This window comes from Agelaius phoeniceus, chromosome 3 (genome assembly GCF_051311805.1).
Source record: "Agelaius phoeniceus isolate bAgePho1 chromosome 3, bAgePho1.hap1, whole genome shotgun sequence".
Lineage (NCBI taxonomy): Eukaryota > Metazoa > Chordata > Aves > Passeriformes > Icteridae > Agelaius > Agelaius phoeniceus.
This window is the reverse complement of record NC_135267.1, coordinates 56,024,774-56,046,249: the sequence shown is the minus strand read 5'-3', so window position 1 is coordinate 56,046,249 and position 21,476 is coordinate 56,024,774. Positions and strand designations below refer to the sequence as shown.

The following is a 21,476-nucleotide window of genomic DNA, read 5'->3' as shown; positions in this document are numbered from 1 at the left end:
TTATAACAGAAATTACCTGATGTCACATGTAGGAGGGTATTTCCTGAGGAATTCTTGGCTGGATGGCATATTAGACTGTAGTATACAGAATTAAAAAATGGCTGGGGTTGAAAGGGACCCCTGGTGATCACACAGTCCTACCCCCCTGCTAAAGCAGGTTCACCTACCGCAGGTTGTACAGGATCATGGACAGACAGGTTTTGAATATCTCCAGATCTGGAGACTTCACAGCCTTTCTGGGTAGCCTGTTCAGTGCTCTGTCACCCTCACATAAGGAAGTTTTTCCTCATACTTGGATGGAACTTCCTGTGTTTGTGTTTGTGTCCCTGGTTATGTCACTGGGAACCACTGAAGAGTCTGGCCCCAGCTTCTTGACACCTGTCCTTAAGATATTTGTGTGCATTGATAAGATCACTTCAGTTGTCTGTAAGCCAAACAGTCACAGCTCTGAGAGAGATGCTTCTGTCCCCTGATCACCTTCATAGTCCTCACTTTAACTCTCTCCAGTAGTTCCTTGTCTCTTGTGGACTGGGAAGCTCAGAACTGGATGCAGAACTCCAGGTGCAGCCTCATTAAGGATGAGTAGAGGGGCAGGATCACCTCCCTCCACCTGCTGGCAATGCTCTTTCCAATGCATCCCAGGATAGCATTGGTGTGTTGGCCACAAGGGCACACTGCTGGTTCATGGACAGCTTGCTGTCTACCAGGATCCCCAGGTCCTTTTCTGCAGACCTGCTGCAGGTCAACTCCTAACTTTTACTGGTGCATAGGGTTATTCCTTGCTGGCCTTTGTTGAGCTTCATTGGGCTCTCCCCTGCCCAGCTCTCAAGCTGGTCTTGCTGAGTAGCACATAAACATTTGTGTGCAAGCATTAAAAAAATGTGTGTACTCATGCCTAACTCCTCCATCTTGTTGTAACTGCTAATGCATAGTGACAATTCTTGGATCAGCAATGTCTGGATCTCTTAGAGCTCATAGATGTTCCTTGCATGACTTTATTAACCTGGCACTGTGAGTAGGGCTTGTTAAATGCGTGATGTATTGGTCTGACTGCTATTTGGCAACTCCTGATTGTCCTACAGACTGGTAGCTCCCAAGCCTTTCCTTCTACAGCTCTTGCACTTTCATGGCAGCTGTGCTTTTGGTCTCTCAGCACAAAGAGCTGCTTCTTTCAGATATCCTGTGAGCTACTATGATGGGATTAAAATGACATTTTCTTCCATAAGTGCCTGATTTGGATGAGATATTATTAGTGTAACTTAATATTAAAATTTAAAGTTTTAATTAGCCTGCTCTGTGTGCATGTTTTGAGGTAAATACTGGTACTACTGCTTGAAGACTTTCTTTTGTTTCTCCTGTGAGACTAGGATGATGAAAGACTATGAGACTTCTAGACTTAGCCTATGGATAATCAGAGGAAAGCAATTTGTTTGTTCACAAACTTTCCAGCAGCTCTGTAATGGATCTCTCGTGGCTGATGCATGTGACTATGTTGCTCATAAATTGACCATGCTTGAGTGCACTGATGATAAAATAAATGAGTGGATTATTTTTCTCAATAGGCTGTTATGTCTGTCAGTGATTAAATTATGAGAGAGTGCAGAACACATTCCTTGAGTGGCTAAAAAGAGAATTGTCTCTTCAAAGCAGCAGAGAAAGGACATTGGATTTCTGTGTTCCTATTCTGAAAAACTAAAGTGGTGCATAAAGGAGATGCTGAGTCCTATGATAGCAATGTAAATTGACAAAGTCATACTTTCAGTTTTGGTAAGTGTTAGGAGGTTTGAATTGTTAGATACTAAAGACTCAGAATAGGTCTCCTGCATCATCAAGAATTGAAAATAAACAACACCTATTTCAAGACTTCGCAAGTACCACTTGGCTTGTTAATCCTGTTGACTTTTAGGGAAACTGGTCCCAAAATCTCATTTGTTTGTTTTATGAAAAAATCCCAAACCACTTAACTTGTATTTAATATAGTTAGTCCAGAAATTTATAACCATTCCTTTTTAGATCAGATTTTCTCAATTAAATTGTTTACAATTTCTTTCCACTGTACTGTTACTACATAGTTCAGATTTCCTCATCCAGTGGTAAGGGAACTCTGAAAGCTATTGTAGCTTTTGCATTGCAACAAACAAATGAGCATGATATGTGTGTGCTTACGACATGCTTTCCTTGCTCTTACATAATATCAGTTTTATTCATAAGTAATGTGATACAGCATATTCACTAAGTCAAGCATATTTAGAGACATCATTAGGAATTGCTACTAATCACCTTAAACTTCTTGAGCTCTTTTGATCTGTGCAGCCCAGCATCTTGCCTTTCTTATGTTGCTGAGAAGTGGGGGTTGTGTGGCACTCCAGCCAAGTGCTTGGAGCGGAGAGGCTCCAGCCTTGTGTAGGGCTGTGTTGGAGTCAGTATCGTACAGTACTGAGGTATCATGAATGGAGGAAGGGATTACAGTAAGGAGAGGAACACTCACCTAGCTCTTTTTGTCTAAAATGTTTAATGTTATTGATAGATCTGATGGTTTAAAAATCTAGTTTAGATATTAATGTTGGGAAAAATTCAAATTGTATTGCACATTGCTAGTTAGGGTGGATTAATCTGGGTGGTCCCTCTGCACTGTGCAAAGCACTAAGCCAGCTAGATTGTTGATTAATTTAGCTGTAGCTACTTCATCTGCAAAAAACCACCAAAAAGTCTTAACGGGTAGTTAGAAGTCAAGAAAATGCAAGCTTAAAATAAAGGGTTGCTAGTGTTTGGTCTTAAATTCATTGAGTAGTTATACAGCTCCAATTTAAAGGGAGTAATTTGTTTGGAGTCTTTTGGCAAGGTGGAACTACCATACATGGTTGTGGACAAAGTTGTTCGGTTTGGTTTTATGCTATTCAGCAGCAGAGTTTGTATTAAAAGTTTCCTTGGAGGGCTCCTGATCCCGAAGTAGCAAAATAAATTGGATATTCATGTGGCACTTGCATGAAGGGCCCTAACAGGGAAATCAGTTTACGGTTCTTTTGAAACTCAACCCTGTCTATTGAGACACTTTAGGAATGGAAAATTTGATTCTATAATAGTTTAGTAATTATTTTTTCTTTAATGTTTCATTCACCAAGAGTGCATACATGATTTAAAGCATGAGAAGAATGTGTTAGGGAAAAAATTATGTGTTTAGGGAAAAAATTATGGTGCTATTCAATTTATTAAACTTACCTAAGATAATAGAATAATGAATATTAGAGCCTCGTTCTGTTAAATTTTGGGTTAGAACAATATGGAGATTTGGTAATACATCCTCTGGGGATCAGAACTTGCTGTATCTTTTTTGGCACTCGTGATATCTAGGTTAAAGCTAGGGAGGGTGTGTTATTTATGTAGTAGACATGCTTCTTAGTCATACTGGAAATAAATCTGTTGGCTCACTAAGACCACCTTTGAGTCAAGATTTCAGTCAAAATACTCTTACGTCTGCCCAGAATTAGTTTCTTTGCCTGCTTGCTGATTACATTTTTTTAGTTTCACCAAGGTAAGGAATGGAGTTTAATAAGGGAAATTAAATTCGACAGACTTTGTTTCCAATGGCTTTGTTTACACTCTTTTTTGTGTGTTTTCAGAGTGTGTTTATCCTATGGTCAGAAATGGGACTGCAGCTACTCTTAATGTAGTTAAGGATGAGGTACCAAAAATGCTGCAGCTTGGGGTGCCAGCCCCAAAATATAACGGGTGTGTGGCAAACCAATACGCTGAGTATTACAGTTACTCCTTTTGAACTGCTGTTAGTTGCTGAAGTAGTTTGGGTGGATACAGACACATACTTGCTGCTTTGAGACACTGGAGAAAAGCAGCTATAAGAACACCTATTTTCTAGAGTTTTGTGATTTTAAAAAGGGAAATGTTGAATAAGAAGTCCATGTTTTTCAGCAGTACCATATTTTGTGATACAGTTAGATGAGCAGAAGTATGTCAAGAACTGATGTTCTTTAGTAGTTACCAATCTAACAACAAGTTTATGTGCTGATGGATGTGACAAGAATAGCACTGTGAATTGTGAGACAGCATCTTCTGCCTTAACCTGTATGTAGTTTTGTTTGGGAATTAAATTCTGCTTGTTAAGAATTGATGTAAATATAGATATTTGGACACCACAATTAAATTCAAAAGAGGGATAGCTCACACATCAGTTGGATACATTTGTATTATTAAAGTAACCCATTGCAAGCTTCTACCACGCCTGGAAGAATTTATGGTACATTTTCTTACTCTTCAAAATATAGTGACAGACTTTAGGTGCCATGGCAGAGCTGTAAAGGATCAATGGAATTTTCTGATAGGTGTACAAGAGATTGAGTAGGATTGGGGAAAAGACCTTGCTGCTTTGTATACTGTAAGTGACCTTACGGGTTGACCATGTGTGTAATTGAGTATCACAACAGCAATGCCAAATGTAGGATTACATTACTGCTGACAAAAAATCCATTTTAACAACTATCGAACAAAAAGAAATGGAGTTTTTTTGAGAAAAATCCTGAAAATACCTATGTGCAGGCATATGGTCACAGTTTGACAGAACAGTAAGTACTGCCAACCAATTGAAATCAGAGGATGATTCTTCAAGATAGTTTTGTCATCCAATCAGTGCAATCTGTGTGTTTAGAAATGCTCAGAAATAATACCCTTCTGCAGACTGTGCTCACCTTTTGACATAAAAGGTTTTTCACCCCCTTATTGATGGACTTGGTCAATGAATACAGGCAACTGATATAAGAGTAGGATATGTAGCACAGTGGGTTACCTGTTCTAGTTGTTTAAGCAATACAACTTCTCTATTTCGGTATGTGGTCAGTTCTGGCTCTATTTAGAATGTACCTAAAAGTTAGCATCTAACCTTGGGGGCTTTTGTTGTTTTGCCTTATACAGAACTTAGGATTCCTTATTATTCTTTTTAGAAAAAAACTCTATGAAAGATTAAACTGAATACTTTAGAAGGGCTTCACTGATGTCTCAAATAAAAACTTGAAACTCTTTTGAAAGTGGTTTTATGGAGTATTGCAGTCACTTCATTAATGAACTTGAAGATTTTAACATTTTCAAACTAGTTGTCAGATCTGTTTGACCATCAGTAATTAAAGCAGCCTAAAAGAATTTTTAAAACACACAAATAAAAATTTCTATACAAAACAGCCTATTTTTTTTTCTCTAGAAGTCTTTTATAAATGTTAGCTTTTTTAAATGAACTTAGTTTCTAAATGTTAACTTCTCTTGGATCATTCTCAAAGTGCTCAGAGCTAGAAAAAGAAAAACTTGCTGTAACAGAGCTTGTTAAAATTTGTTTGCATTCCTTTTATTCTTGCTGTGTTTCCTGAAGGGATTGAACACTAAGTAGAAGAAATATTGCACAGCTTCCAAGAAACTTCAGTATTTTCTCTTTTTTGGCAGGACCGTAATGCTAGAAATTAATGAAAAGACAAATGGCATCTTTCCCTCTTACAGTTTTTCTTTTGATAATTGATTTTTGTTCCTGCTGGGTTTATTTTCATTTACTCAAGCATGTATTTATTTTCATATACCAAAGGATTACTAGGAATTAGTTAGAGCCAATCTCAAAGTAGTGTCATGGTCAAAATTGAGAGAAGAAAAAGACTGTGATGTTTCTACCACCTCTGCAGGAGGTCTGCAAGCAGTAAAACCTACTCCAAGTTGAGTAATGAAGAATATATCTTTTTGCTAAAACTTTATATTTATTCTTTGACCTGGAAAATCTACTCCTCAAATAAACCCAGTCCTCCTTTAGAGGGAAGATGAGGGCTATTCTTTGTCTGCCGCGCAGATTGCAGCTCTCCATGTATCTTAACGTGTACTGAGATTAACGTAGGCTGTGCAGCACAGCATGCGCTTAAACCCTGGCTCAGATTGAGCAGTCACAAAATGGATTGGTGACTTAGGCTATTCATCCCAGCCATGACAGTTTAAAGGAGGTCGCTGACAACGTCAACAGAGCATGCAATCCTTTTCTTCTACATGGGCTTTGCCTTGTGGTTTTTGTCAGGCAGAATCAGAGCTATTTAAGTCTGCCACTTTCATCTCCGTTACTCAGGGGCTGTTCTGGAAGAGATTCCATATGAAAGGAAGTTTGGTGTTCATTTTTGATACCTGTAATCCCTTCAGTTAGGGAACACGAAGGTCTTCATAGGCTATGGAACAAGAACATAATCAGTCCATGCTTTTCAAAACAAGATACTTCGGGAGATGTGAGCAGAAAAATCTGATGATTTATAACATTCTCAGATGTTGTTATCACTTTGTTTAAAGAGTATTTCTGTTGCTGCCCCAATTATTTGGGATGGTGAAAACGCTCACTGGAATGTATGTTGTGTTGCTCAGAAGAAGAAAAACTGAATCTCTTCAGCTTCCCAGAGTATCTTTGTGATATGTTGTCTGAACTGGTTTCCAGTTGCTTCAGGAAGAAAGAAAATCCCAATATTAGATTGTAGTATAGGTCTCATTAAAAATTAGCTGCAGAAAGCATTCTTTATTTCTGAAGCTATTTCATTCATGTTATGTATTTACCTGTGGCTTAATTTGTCATTACTTGAATGGCTTTTAAGTACTGCATTTGAATTTTTTTTTGTTTTGATCAGTTGGCAAATAAGGAGATTGACATAATTTTGAACAGCTTATTTTGCTTGTTCTTCTGTGGATAAGATTTGAAAGAAAAATCCAGCTTGCATATTAAATTGTTTGTATTATTTTTGTTCAGGTGAGGTCCTAAACTGTCTGGATGTAAGCCAGGCTCTTGACACAGTTTGGCACCCTGGCTTTCTAGCAATGGTGATGGAATTAAGAGTGGAAGACATAGTACTTAATTGATAATCAGGAAGATTCTAAAAAAAGCAAGTAAGATTAAGTGAAGGTACTAGAGGGGAGGGAGAAGAAAAGAGGATGAAAGAGATGCTTATACATGAAACTAATATGAAGTAAGAAGGGTTTCAGCATGTTACTAATGGTGAAACCCACACATATCTGAAAACAGCCTTGTTTCTATGTCTTGGGAATTTTAGGGGACCCGTTTCCCATTACAGGATTATGGAAATGTGCTCTCCAATATGGTTCTTTCTTTACTGTTTTTTAATCTAAATATCGCTTGATCATATGATTATAAATATATTTAAAAGGCCTAAATATTCATTTTAGTGTTAGGTAACATAACCTGGTAATACATTTTCAGAATAAGAATTATATAAATAACTTGAAACCTTTTTGGATAGTTTAGCGTATTTTCCATTTTATGTGAAGTACTGTACTTCACATAATATTTTGTATATTTCACATAATCTTTGTGGGACAAAAAATATTTTTTTCTTTAAAAATTTAAAACTTTTACTTGGAAGTCACACCAGATATGCCATATTACTTATCTGTATATATTAAAAGAAATGCCTTCAGTTTCATTCTGTGTTTCCCTTTTCCAGTAAGTTTAATATTTTAAATTTTTATCTCAAGTGTTACAGTATATTCTGTAGACATGTGCAGTGTAAAATTCATTCTCCTTTGTTAAAGAAGACAATGAAACATTGTTTTAATTGGCATGAGAAATGCTGCAGTTACTCTGTGAGGAAAGGAGACTGCATGTTCATTTTGCTTCAAGTATTGAATTGTTTCTGTGCAAATGTGGTCATGGTGATTAATGAAGTTGCTGGGAATCATGTGATGACAGCAGTACTCCTCTTAGAAGGAATCAACCAACACAGAATTCTTCACCTGATGAGCATTTGGTTCATTTTGTACATAAACATGGTGAAATTTAATTCTGTTGAATTAGAATGTATAGTTAATATTGTCTGTTTCCTCCAGACTTGAACTGGACTTCAGATTTTCAGTGATGTCCTACAGCATGAATTAGCTTGAAATATTCAACATGAAAATGTATTTCTTGATGTGCACAAACTTTTAGCTTGTCTGATAGTTTTCAGTAGAAATTAAGCTGGGAATACTTCTGTTCTTGTTTTTAATTTTACAAGTAAAAAAGCTCATTTCATAACTTGTTGTATCTTTCATAACTCCCACATAAACCATTCTGACACTGTATACAGGTAATGCAATTTTTGAGCACATTTAGATGACCTCACAATGTGTAAACAGGTCAAAAAGACTTGTCTCCACTTTTTCTCTTCTGTGTGAAGTTAGGAAGATTGCTTTTGTCTAAAGAAAACTAAGCTTCCCCTGTGGACTATCACCCTTATATTTTAGGAGAGACATGACCTCTGAGTTTCAGCTGAAAGTAAGTGAAAGGCTATCATTTTGTCTCCTTTAATGGAACAATTAGAAGTACTTCATGTCAGTGTTTGAGAACAGAGGTCTTGAGAACTGTTTTGGTTTTACTACTGTCGTAGTGAGCATGCCTCAACTATCACTTTCTCCTCGTAGAGCTCAAGTTTGTCTAGTTCTAAAATTTTTTTTTCTAAATTTTGAAAATCAGAAATATTTCTTTAGATGGGTCAGTTTTGTAAGTGCTGCAAAGCACTTAGCTCATGTTCAGATTGATATTTTACACATATGGTCTTGGAGCTCTTCAACAGAAAGTAAATGAGCTATAATTCATGATCTGTTTTAAACCAGAACAAAGCTTAATCTGTAGGAATTGGTGAGCCAAAGATATAGTTGAATTGCTGAGGTAGTGTGCCTCTAATCTTGATGTTAAATGGAACAAGGACATTGTAGATAAGCCAGAAAAACCAGAAGTGAACTAATCAGAATTCTGTCATTTGATGGATTTGGAGAAACAGTAACACAGTTTTTCCAGGAAGTACAACTTTTCACTTAGTTCATTAGGCAAAAGCAAGCATTTCCTACCTAAAAATAAATACATGAAATAATTACAAGTGCAAAGGAAGAAGTATTCTTGTTTAAAGCTTCCAACAGAGGAGCAAGTCTTGATACTTGTCACAAAATTGATGTGAAAAAGTGAAGAAGCTCCTCCTCTGGAAGAGCCTTAAAAGTGATGTGTGTATAGATGCTGGATCTCCTACAGCCTAGCACTTGAAGGACCAACACTTGGAGATCTTGTGGGCTGACCAGTAGCATCTGTGATATAACATAGCCTGTACTGGAATTCTGGTGTCTTCCCACCCTGCCCCCCTCTCTGGCCTCACTGCAGCTTTTTGGCTATTAGACATATCGTGACCTTCTTTCCTGTTTTGTCTTCAGCGTCTGTTTCCTGTTTTTTCCTTCCCTCCCTCACCCCATTTTATTTTTACTCCTGACTTTGTCCAGTGGGGTCTACTTTGTTTCATTGCTAGCTTGATTTTTCCAAGTTCTGTCTTTATAAAAGAAAGAGAGCAAGAAAAAGTTGAAAGCTATAGCTTCAGTCCTTCCTTTTTAGTCAGTTTTTGTATCCACTTTTTAGTGAATTTATTAAACGTTAATTTGCATGGTATTCATTCTGTCTCCCAAAACTCAAGTCTGTCACATGGGTGTATTTCTCCCAGCCAGATAGACACATTTTCTAAGTCCTAGAAGCTTTCACACAGTTTTCTTGAGGTTCTTATGTTTTTGCAGAACTCTGAGTAGCATGCCTCAGACTTCATGCAGACCAGAGCTCCAGTTCTTCATCTCTGACATCTCACTTTGAGAAATAATCAGGTACTCCTGATTTGTGAAAGAACATGATGTCATTTTAAAGGGTCATAGGACTGTGACTCTTGTACTTTCTGTTGACACATGCTGTCTATTGCTTCCACACACAGGAGTATGGTCTTGCAAAAAACTCCAGTTGTTAACCAGTATACCATGATCAAAAAAAATTTAGAATTAAATTTTGTCTGTACACTTCACCAATTTTAATTTTCTCATTGCTTCATATTTCAAAGTACTTCAGATTTTAAAAATCTAGACAGGACAAGGGAAATACTTCAGATTTTAAAAATCTAGACAGGACAAGGGAAATCAATGACTGTGAGTTCAAACATGATTTTGGATTTAACATTAAATGCATGAGAATCATACCTGTAGAGAACAGCTGGGTAAATATGCTTTCAAGCATTTCTTTAGTCAGCACATAAAATGATGAGCCCAAAAGGAAACAAGAAACCCCTCAGCCAATGCAAACTGGGAGTGTCACTCAAAGGCTTTTCAGTGCAGAGTTCATAGTATCGTGCTGTATGTGTTTGTGATAATAAAATTATAAGATGATAAATTACTGTCATCTTGGAACTATGTTTGCTTAGGACTCTTTCAAAGCTTTCAGACTTTTCAGCATGTACAGAAAGAGAACTGAAAGTACAGCCCAAGAAGGCAGAATAAAGCCTCTGCTTGGCCTGGAAGCTTACTGTGACAACACACCATCCCCATTTGTATGTGGTCATTAAAAGGCTTTTCTGCAATGGGTGAGGCTGCTTTGGTAAACTGCAGTTTGTGATGTATATTCTTATGTTTATATGGGAATGTAATTAAATTTGTGGTTTGGCAGGACAACATTTTTTCCTTGTCTACAGGACAGTTCTAAATACTCCTCCCCACCTTGTTCTTGGGGTTCATAAATGAATTATTCTTTTAAATCTTTCTTATCTATTGTCATTCCCTAACTCTCCAAAGAAAAGTTTGTTTAAATAGTTACTCCCTTGGGACTTTCATGCATATCCTGTTATCTGCTTTATATTACAATCTTTCATCCTGGGAATGTCCTTCCAAAAAGCACAAAACAGCTAAAGCACTTACGTGACTAATAAACATGTTAAGTGCTGAAGTCTAGGCACAAACCCAGCATTATTAGCATTGGGTTTTGCCTTTTTTTTTTCCATTAAACTTGTTTCTGACCTCTAGATTCAGACATGAACTAGGCTCCTTTCACTTTGTCTCACCTAGAGATGTTGCAGTGGTTGCAGTGTTGTTAGCTGTGAAGCCACTGCCATGAAAAGTAGGAAACTTTCAGAAAGTGGCTCATGTTTTCACTCTTCTATTTAAATACCAGCATTCAGAAGAGCCCATGGGAGTGATGAAGTTTTGGCTGCCAGTTTTATTTGCTCAGCTAAGAGGCATCTCCACTGCTTTTTGTTACTTGGGATTGGCAGAGCTAACTCCCACAGGAGCAATAGATGCATACTTTTTAGAAGAGCAGTGTTATCTCTAGTTTCAGTACTTCTTATATATTCAGTACATAAGTATGTAGGAAATAGTTTGCAGTGTTGCGCTTTACATATATTATTTGGCGTGCATTATAATTATTTTGAGTAGGTGGGAAATACTCAGCAAATTGGTTCTGCTTTTTCAAGGGACTACTTCTGTTCCAGCAGCACATGAAAGACTCAGTTAGCTTGTGCTAGCTGCAAACATAAAAACTAAAGTACCAAAACACGACCTCTCAGGTGGCTAACCTCTGAGGTTTGGGGAATGTGGGAGAACAGTCAGGGAATATTGGATAGGTTTTCTTCATTGCAGCAGGAGGTGAGAATTATCCTCGTTTTAACTATTGTACTTTTCATTTGCGGTAGTTGTTTTTGGATTGGTTTGGGATTTTTTTTCATAAATTATGTTATACAATTAATGACCACATGCTTACTTGCATGTGCATTAAGCTCTCCACAGGTTCTTCAACAGATGGTTCACATACTGGTAACAACCTACCCAGCAAAGACACAGCTGCAACTTTCCAAAAATACTTAACCATATACCTTGAGACATTGCACTTACTTGGAATTTGGACTAAGCCGGGGATGTCATTTTATCAAGTATTTGAAACTGAATTTATTACTGGTGGAAAGTGTGGCAGTATCATTTTCTGTATTATTACTTGAATCCTGATTCAGGAAAACAGACACTAAAAAAAGAATTGTGGCAGGAGATGATTCTCCTGACATCTGCATAAAAGGCTTTATAATTTTATTGTCACTTTTTCCAACTCTGTTTCCCTCAGTAAGGACAAACATCTACCAGTATTGTTCAAGTGGCTTGCCTAAGAGAACTGTGCCCTCTGTGGTGCTTACATTTGGCAATAGCAAAAATGAAATGCCCTTTAAAGTGGAAATATAGAACTGATGTGGCTGCCAAAGAAGTCACTTTTGTGGTTATGTTTAGACCCTAAAGCTTTGTAAACATTTGTCGATTGAACTCTGGTCTTGCACATGCCAGAGCAAACTGTCTTAATGCATTTGTCAGTTGTGTTTTGGCTATGGTTCCTAAGTTGGATGAGCTGAAATAAAAAGCTAGCAGGCATTTTGAATGTGATCTCAGTAGCATCCACATCTGTATGACATTCAGCCTCAATGTGCTTGTGAAAAAAATTTAATGGTTACATCTGCTTATGAAAACTACTTTTAAATGTGTGCGTACTGGTCTCTGTCTCTACTGAAAGCACAGACTAGTTGCTTCTCTTTTTTCCCTGACATCGAATCCTCGTATTGCAGAGATTTCTCTTTTTGCATGCTGTTGTGCACTTCCTGAACATGTGAGAGGGTAATAATTCTCTATATGACTTCCACTGAAGAGGAAATGGATACTTGTCAAAACAATGATGTGCATCTGGAATTCCACCATTCAGGAACTTTATTACACTGGGGCGTTCCAGTTTGCAGTACAAAAATTTCTCAGGTACTAGTACATTATTTTTCACCAAGTTGGCAAGTGTTTTGATTAACTATGTTATTGTAAGTGCCTTGTAAGCATAATGCATGCAAGAGTGAACATAATGTTGTCAGTATAAAAAGAAGCTGGTTTTAATCTTGCCGATACATTATAAATAGAAAGAATGATAGTTGGAAATGGAATTTTTTATTGTGCCATCTAAAACTCAATCACCTCCAAATCAGAATAATGCAAATAATTTACAGAACTCAAACGGGGTGTTCATTGTCCACCCCCACCCTCCACAGCTTCTTCATTAAGAATTGGAAAAATAGAAATGTTTGCCTGTGCTTCAGTGAAATTGTGTGACTGTCATAGAACCAGCCACTTGGCAAGGTGGGATAGAGTGGAAGGATAGGAATGGAGATCGGAGGGACAGCATTGCTCGGAACGAACGAATACTCACTGCTGCTTTTAATCTCTAAAATTGTGGTTATCATGAGGGTTTAATGTGAACAGCCAAAACCCACTGTGAACTTGCAGAGTTGATTTTAAAAACAGGGCAGAGATTTTTCTCAAAATCTGTGTTGATCTTAGTTTGTTGGACAGATGACAGGAAAACAGAGCTGTCTCTTGACCCATGTTCATTTTCTGTCTGCTGGAATGAATTTGGAACTAAATCCCGTTTTTCCACTTGAGCATGTCCTTCTCTAGCAGTGTCAGGGCCTGGGTGGGGTCACTTGTTCAATACAGCTTTTCAAAATGACTGTTGGATTCTCATCAGATTGCAGCACTTTTTTCAGTGCTGGAGAAGAGCACAAAGCTATCTTGATAAACAGATTATATTTGTGCTTAGGTACTCTGGCAAAGACAAATTTCTTGATTTAAATTAATTTGCTGTTTGAGACTTACTCTTTGCCTTAATATAGCAGTGTGTTTGTGGATTGAAAATACAGAAGGAATAGATTTCTGTTATCTCTGCGTATGGCAGAGATGGCCCAAAGAGAACTGCAGGATGTGTATTTGCTTAAATGTGATCTCAATTTCCAGTGTGGGCATTGCAACTTGGCTATGTGTAGTATTTATGTTCTGATTTTCTTGAAGGCCTTGGGGTTGAGTTTTACATGTTCCATAGGTGCTGTTACAAACATGATGCAGTTTTCACTGAATTTCATTTGGTTTGGAAAACAGCACTTTGCAACATTATTTTCTTAGTTCTATTACACATTTTTAGACTGCTGCACAGTGTGAGGAGCTAAACTTTAACAAAAATAGCTTTTAAAGCATTCTTATGGGTTTTCATGTCTTGTAGTATAATGTTTCCTTTCTGGAGTTTTCCTTCAATTGACTTATCCATTAAAACTAAACCTTAAAATTATATATGGTTTTCAGTAACCAAGTTATTCACCAGGCAAAATAGAGATGGCCTGTGGCAGGTGTTCTACGGAAAGTTGAGGCACTTGGGTGATAAGTATGTGTTGTGCTGCTTTAACTGGAAAATGGATTTTGAGAAATGTAATGTTCCAGGATGTAATTTGAGTTTACAGAGAGTAGAGGTGACTTCCCCAGAGTTGCTTTACAGAAATTTGTCAGCATAATAGTTTTATTGTGAAAATATTCTATCTAAACTACAGATACTCACTTTGCAATTTTAGACAGAAGTAGTTTTTTCTGTCACATTCAATTTGCTGTCTATATTCTTGATTTTTTTCTTTGCTTTCACAGCAATCTTCAGAATTACACTAGTATTTGTCTTACACTGTTGTTTCAGAGCTACCTTATAAATTCTCACCTTCCTTTGTAGGAACTTGCCAGTGTTTTATGATGTGTTTTCGGTTTTCTGTGCATTGCAAGGAATGGTTACACAGCTACAATAATTTTATCATAGTATAAAAATGAGTTCTAGGAACTTGAATATTTAAATAAGGACAAGAATGTTTGGGAGGGAAATATTGCATGTTTGCAAGTCATCAAGTGTATGATGGCATGGATACAAACATGAAAGCTCATAAAAAACCTATTATTTTCAGTAGTGATGTCATTATCTAAATAGAGGGATGCTTATGTGTATAGCTTCTATTAGCTTAGGGCTGCTAGCCACTATGGCATGCCTGTAATTCCCTGGAAACTAGATTTGGTAGACATAGGATTCTTTGGAAGAAGACCACTGTGTGCCATTTCTACTCCTGGAGATAAGCATAGACATTATGTGAATATGTGAAAGTATTTAGACGCACACGTGTTCATGTACGCATGTAACTAATTTATATTGTCATGGAGTCATGATTCACTGTCTGGCTCTGAAGTTAGATTTATTAAAATATGTTATGCTAATACTTCTGTAAAACATTCCACCACTTGTCATAATCTGGGATTTACACTTGAAATTGGAGTATTGTTGCTGTTTAAAGTTTGGCCTTTGAAATGTGCTGCTGACTTTCAGAGCTATTATGGCACCATCTGCTGACCAATGCACAGAGTGGCAATGTCAGTTTGCTCACCTGGTTACATCCTGGAGAATGAGCTCCCAGTTTAGGAGGAAGCCGAAGCAGAATCAAGAGGAGAAAGGGCTAATTTTTTATGGGTTTACATTTGGGAAAAACTTTTACTAGGAGATATTATTACAAAGGCAAAGTCAGAATCAATACAGATTTCATTGTCTACTCACCTGACTTATTGCTTAAGCTTCCTCCATGAACTGTGAAGCTTTAAAAGAAGGAATTTGGGGGTTTTTTTGCCTATGTATGGCACAGGATTGTTCTTGGTAATCGGTTTTTCAATGTGTTACCTTCTGAGCCTGCAATGAAGAGCCATGACAACAGCAGGAGATCTGTCCAGGGCCCAGCTCTGGTGGTCTTGTCACAGCCTGGGAAGCCAATGGACTGTGACAGGCTTCTGCCCTGTGGCTACTGCAGAGACTCACAAAAAAGCCGAGTCTGCAGTCTGTCTCTTCAGCCTCTGCAGTTAACCTTGATTTTTGTGCACAGTGATCATCAGGGAAGGAGCAGACTGGAGCAGTGCTTGGTGTTCAGTGTGTGTAAATGCCTAGGTTCGGGTAAAATTGTTAGATATCGTCATTGATTAATCATTTAAAAATAGGTGATTGGATTTTAGGTGCATAAAGGTATTGGATTTTATATATATATGTATATATATATTTGTATATATATGTTTTATATGGTCTTTGACCTTTGTATGATCTATTTTGTTTTGGGAATGTGCTTAAAAATGAATGTAATCCAAATTATTAGATTCAGCTTTCAAAGTATGTTTGTAGGTATAAACACTTCTGTGTATTTATACATACAGAGAAGGATGCAAGTTCCTGTGGGAGAACTAGGGTGGTGTTGGCTTGATATTTGACTGCAGAACAATATTTAATTGGGAACTCTATGAAATGAGTGTTGCAAATTGATCTAAGCCAATTTTAGAGATGTTTTTGCTTTCTTAAGGATCTCAAAATTAAAAACTTCATTCTTTAGTAGAATTTATTCCTTGGTGTTCAGAGCACTCCATGTCTTTTCAATTGTAGTAATACATTTGAATAATGACTAAAAGGAGAAATTTTATTTACCTTTTACTTGGTTTGCTTTTAGAATGTGTTATATTGGTACCTTCAGCAAAATGATGCTACATGGAATCATGGTATACCATGAGTTATGTTGTTTATGTACCAATGACAAAATACAAGTCTTAAAATTAGCAGAAATGTAAAATAAAATTATTCAGTTACTACTTGCAGCCAAATTTAAAATATAAATTATTGTACTCTACAGAAAAGAACTGATTTTTGTTTTTGAAAAAATATAGTTGTAGTACCAAGTTCCTCAGATATTACCTGCTGTTTAAACCAGATTCTTCTACACTCTCAAATACGAATAACTGTTCCAGCTAGGATTTTACTTCTTTATAACTTTTATATCAACAATTCTTACATGTTGAAAGCAGCAAGCATGAATGATGTTTCCTAACCAACTGTGAAATTCAGATCAGGCTTCTGCTGAGCTTCAGATCAATAATATGACAAGAAATAAACAACTTTATTTGGGAGCATTTTTGCTTTGTTTTAGGCAGTTGAAATACACATGACCTTGTTTCAGGTTTTTGTGTATATTTTTTCAGATGATAGAAATTTTCTTTGATATATTTTTGGAATTTTTTGTGTGTAGCCCATGTGAGATAAATATTTGTAATATTTATGAAGGTAGTGATTTAAAAAATAAATTATTAATACTATGGTGATCCAGAAAATTACCTGACTTGCACAGACACACATTAGCTTTTAGTGCACTGAGCTGTAATTTATTTCTGTAGAAGTAGGTTGATGTTTTTTTTCCTTTTGTTTCTATGACATGATGGTTTCTCTGTGAATCCTAGTAGACTGATGGAGATAAAACTATCAAAGCGATTTTTATTTCTTGAGTTTGCTATGAATTTCAGTGACAAACTGAAAAAGGAAGAAACAAGTTTAGGGCTGCTTTTTCTACTTTTATGTAGTCAGAAAATAAGTAAAATGAGATCCAGAAATGTATTGAAAAAGGATCTAGATTTGTTCATCTGTGCTGATAAATAAGAAATACTGAAACAGAAACAGTGGATTAAAGCATCATCAAAGAAAACTTTATTTTATTGCAGTTGGTTTTAATATTGTCTGTGATATTTGAGCTACGCTACTTTTTTCTTTCCCTCTCTTTTTTCCCTTTTATTTTTCTTAAACTTTATGTTATATTTGACATGTCTTCTATTTCTAGTTTATCTATGGTGCCAGGAATCCTTTTGGTCAGAAAACTACATTTCAAGAATTTTTGCTAGAAGCTAGAAGAAAAGTATCAACCAGGTGACCAATCTATACACCTGAGAGGAAAGAGTGTAAGGAAAAAATGTAGCATCCTTTTCTGCTTTCAGCTGCGAACTTGGGCCAGCACTAAGTTTCTTCTCCTCAGAGAGAGAAAGGGATGAATGGAGAGGAGTGAGAATATCTGTTGTCTTCAGTTGCTTCCTGATCAGCACCCTTGCTTGGGGAAGTTGGTAGAGTTATAAATGGGGCAGATCATTTGCTTCCTGTAAAAGTGGGACTGGTTTTAACAAACTCACCCTTCTCTTCAGAAAGTGCAAAGTGCTTTGCAGTACTTTTTGCCATCCCACCCCAACCTTCATCCTTGCAGTTTAGGTAGTCATTCAGTTGGCCTGAGCCAAGTTTTCAGGAGGATTACAGAAGATACAGCTGTTATCACTTGTGGTATAATGTTTATAGGTTTAATGTCAATTGCAAAATCTACCAAGATTGTTCTTTTCCCTGTTCAGACATTGGTAATCCTTTATTTGAGCATCGCCCTAAGGTTCCTTCTCTTTAGTCTACTCTTGCTGCAAGATTGTTTTTCTCCTTTCTCAATTCCAAATGAAACACAGGATTAATGTTACCTTGCAATACAAAAATGTGAGATAAGGAGAACCCTATCAACCCTGTCCTGCTGCAGTTGTTACAGAGCTTAGAAAAGATTATGGGGCAAAAGTATTTAGTGTGCTCATGCTACGTAGTAAGAATAAATGAGAGTTTACTTGAAGACAAGAAAGCAAGAAAACATGCAGTTGAAGTTGAGAATTTCAAATTTGCAATCTGATTTGATTTATTTCTTCCCTATATCACTTCTGAGACAAATGCTGTCTGCTGTTTGTTTCCATTTGCTTTCTGATGCACTGTTGGCTGTTACACCAGAGCTGTGTGAGGTCTTCCCTATCGGGGCAGGAGGGAATCAGGAAAAAGATACTTTCAGAAAACCTGGTTTCTTGATTGCTTGACTGTAGTGAAGGTAACAGCAGAGGCTTTACAAACTGCAGTAATACAGAGCTCCAGTGTTTTGTCCCTCCCTATTTCTGTTTTTTCTGTGAACTACAAAACTGGAGGATCTGACAGAGCATTGAGATAGGGAATGTGAGACCCAATTTTGTTTTTCTCAAGGGATAGCTAATTCTTACACTAACATGCCACCCTGGAAAAAAGAAATCTATCAAGCAAATGTGGTAGAGAAGGTAGGTGTTTTGGGAAGACTGTAACTTACACTCTTGGTCAGTGCCCTTGTGTAGTTAACTCTTTCACCTCTTCACAGTTAATTCAGAGACTACTGGGGGTATAAAGAAATATACAGGCTCAGCAGAGAGGTGTGCTTCCTTTTGTCAGGTTCTCCTGTCTATTCCTCTTCTCTTCCTCTCCCCTCCCGCCCCGAAAAGCACTAAAGTTACAAGCTTATAGGAAATTGAGCTCATGAAAGAAATCTCTCCTGCTGTGGGCATCAAATAAAGGCATTAAGTGAACATGGACGGACCTCTTCAGACTAGGGCTGTAACAGGTTTCCCTTGCTTCTGCAGTATAAAGCCAGGTTCTCTGTATAACTTTGATTATGAAAACCTGGACCCTTGAAGATGCAAAACCTTTCTTGTTTTCCATCGAGTGAGTTTGTACCACCCACTGCTGTTCTGTCTAAATTTAATCAGTTAAGATGTGTGACTTGATATGCTCAGTTTCTTTTATTGTTAGAACAATATCATAGGGATGTGTTTCTAGGGTGACTGATTTTGCTTAGCTCTAAGGAATTTTCTGGAGATGTCTCCTTTTTTGGCTGTATAATCAAATTGTGGTATGAATTTTGAGAGTGGCATATAATGATTTTTTATTTGTTCATATATTTCATGCATTTCTGCATATTTTGAAAAGTAAAACAAAAAAGTGCAGGAAATATAGTGGCTTCCCTAGAACTTCTTTGAAGATTTGTATATCAAGTATTATAAAATTGTTTTAAGCTACTTTCTGAGAAAAAATTGGTTCTTTCTTAGCGATGTGTGAAAAAAAAAATCACCACTATCTCTGTTACTTATGAAACCTCCCTTATGAATTCATAAAGCTGTGTGTATTGTTATTCTCTGATCAGCAGAAGTTTCATTTTTTCTCGGGGAAAGTTTAGTTTAGTTTTCTAGATATTGTTCATTTTTCATTTTGATTATAAAGCTTTACATTATTATGTTAATAAGATGCCTACCATTTGGAAAGAACAGAAGCATTTCTGTATGAGACACAAACGTAATAGCAAAATGTAATTTGATTAGTAGGAGCTTGAAAACTAGCATACTAATATATGGCTTTAAATAGCAAATTCTTTAATCTCAACAGTCAAATGGAAACCTGCCTTTCAGAGGCCTGTTACCTCTGAGATAAATAGTACTTACATAATATGTAATACTCTATCACAAGCTTTAATAATAGTATTGAAACTTGAAGGGTTTTATAAAAAGTGGTAGAAATTATTACATAGTAATGTAATGTAATATGCAAGTTATTACATAACTGTAATATTTAAGCTTGACGTGTATTCAGAAGTCTCTAGTGTAGCAGTAAAGGTACTAACTTTTAATTTAATTCCTCATTGGGGAATGCTTTGATTTTAGATAGTGAAATGCTAAGTGATGAACAAAAAACCCCCACACACCATTGTAGCTCCTTTGGTCTCAAGATGCTTAATGTGAATTTGTAGATACTTCAAGGCTCCTACGTCTAGGCTTCTTAGTAAGATAACTGTCAAGATGGTGTTTCCTTTGGCTCAGTATTGCTCATCTCAGTGGCCAGAATGGCCTCTCTTGTGTATTTAAGTCTCTATTAGCTTCCTTTTTTCTTTCTTTCATATTAGGGATTGGTTTAGTTTAACTGTTTCTGGCTGCCTATGGATGTGCTTTGGAAACCTGGAGGCAAAGTGTTACTGCTGCCTTGTGATCTAAACTAGTTCTCAGTTGGCTTCAAATGCAGCTTAAAGTGCTGTGCAAGTTAATTGCATCAAGCCTGAGCTTGATAACCTTCTTGACTCTTTTTGGGCACGGGTGGGAGCAGTGGAGATCAGCAAGAGTCCTCAGCCTAAGAGCCTCCTGCCTCTAATGGCATGCAGTGAAGATAATCGTAATGGAGAGGGTTCCCATGCTATAAAGATATATGTGATTGTAAATCACTCGCTAAATTTTAGGCCAGAAAAACAGACCATCAATTTAAAATTGTTTTCAGAAGATTGTAAGTAAATACCCATGATGGATAATGAAGTCTAACCATTATAAACTTTTGTTGGACCCTTGTATGCTTATTTTTGTTGGCTCACTTCAATAAATTGGAAAAAAGTAGTTATACTACATTTTAGAGCAGTGCAGCACAGTACAGTGCCACACAGATAACAACATTTTATTCTAGTTCATTTTTTTTTTCAACAAATACCAATAATTTTAAGTGAAAGGTTATTATTGCATGTCCTGTTGTTACAGTATTGTGATTTATCTTTCATTTCACTGAAGGAAGAGTAAGTAGAAGTGATGAGAATATAAGAGTTACATATGATTTTATGTTGATTGGTATGAAATTCTTATTAAGAACCTAATCTTACCTTAATTAAAAATGTATGCTCCCCAGCATTATTAGTAATTTCAACAATATCACTAACTTACAATTTCACAATTTTTCATACTCACTATCATGCTCACCTTCCTTTTGTACCTATTCTTTGGTAATCTTGCTCTTTTCATTTCTTTCAAGAATTTATTTTAAGTTGGCAAATGTCACTGAATAATAGGGGGGTTGTACCTACCATTTCTACTAGAGAAGGTGGTTGCTCTTCTGAAGATTCATTTTCTGGGTCTGCTAAGGAGCTCAGTAAAAAGAAAACTGAAGTTACCTCTGAAATAATCTTGGTCAATAACATTAAGAATACCTTATAATAAAACAAATGCCTTTCAGCGAGCAAGGAGAAGGAAGCCGTAGATCTTTTATCTGTAGAGCACTAAGTTTTAGCTTACTGGTCTTACTTGTGAACTCAAAATTTGAAAAAAAAAGTATTTCTTTAACCCTACTAAGTTTAATAATCTACAAGAGTTTATGAACTGCTACA

At 36.7% G+C, this 21,476-nt stretch overlaps 1 protein-coding gene across 25 annotated transcripts in view; it reads left to right on the top strand.

Annotated features, from left to right (window-relative positions):
• Window positions 1-21,476, top strand: part of EPB41L2 (erythrocyte membrane protein band 4.1 like 2) — a 109,227-nt gene that overhangs the window by 26,156 nt on the left and 61,595 nt on the right. The gene's annotated exons all lie outside the window — the stretch shown is intronic.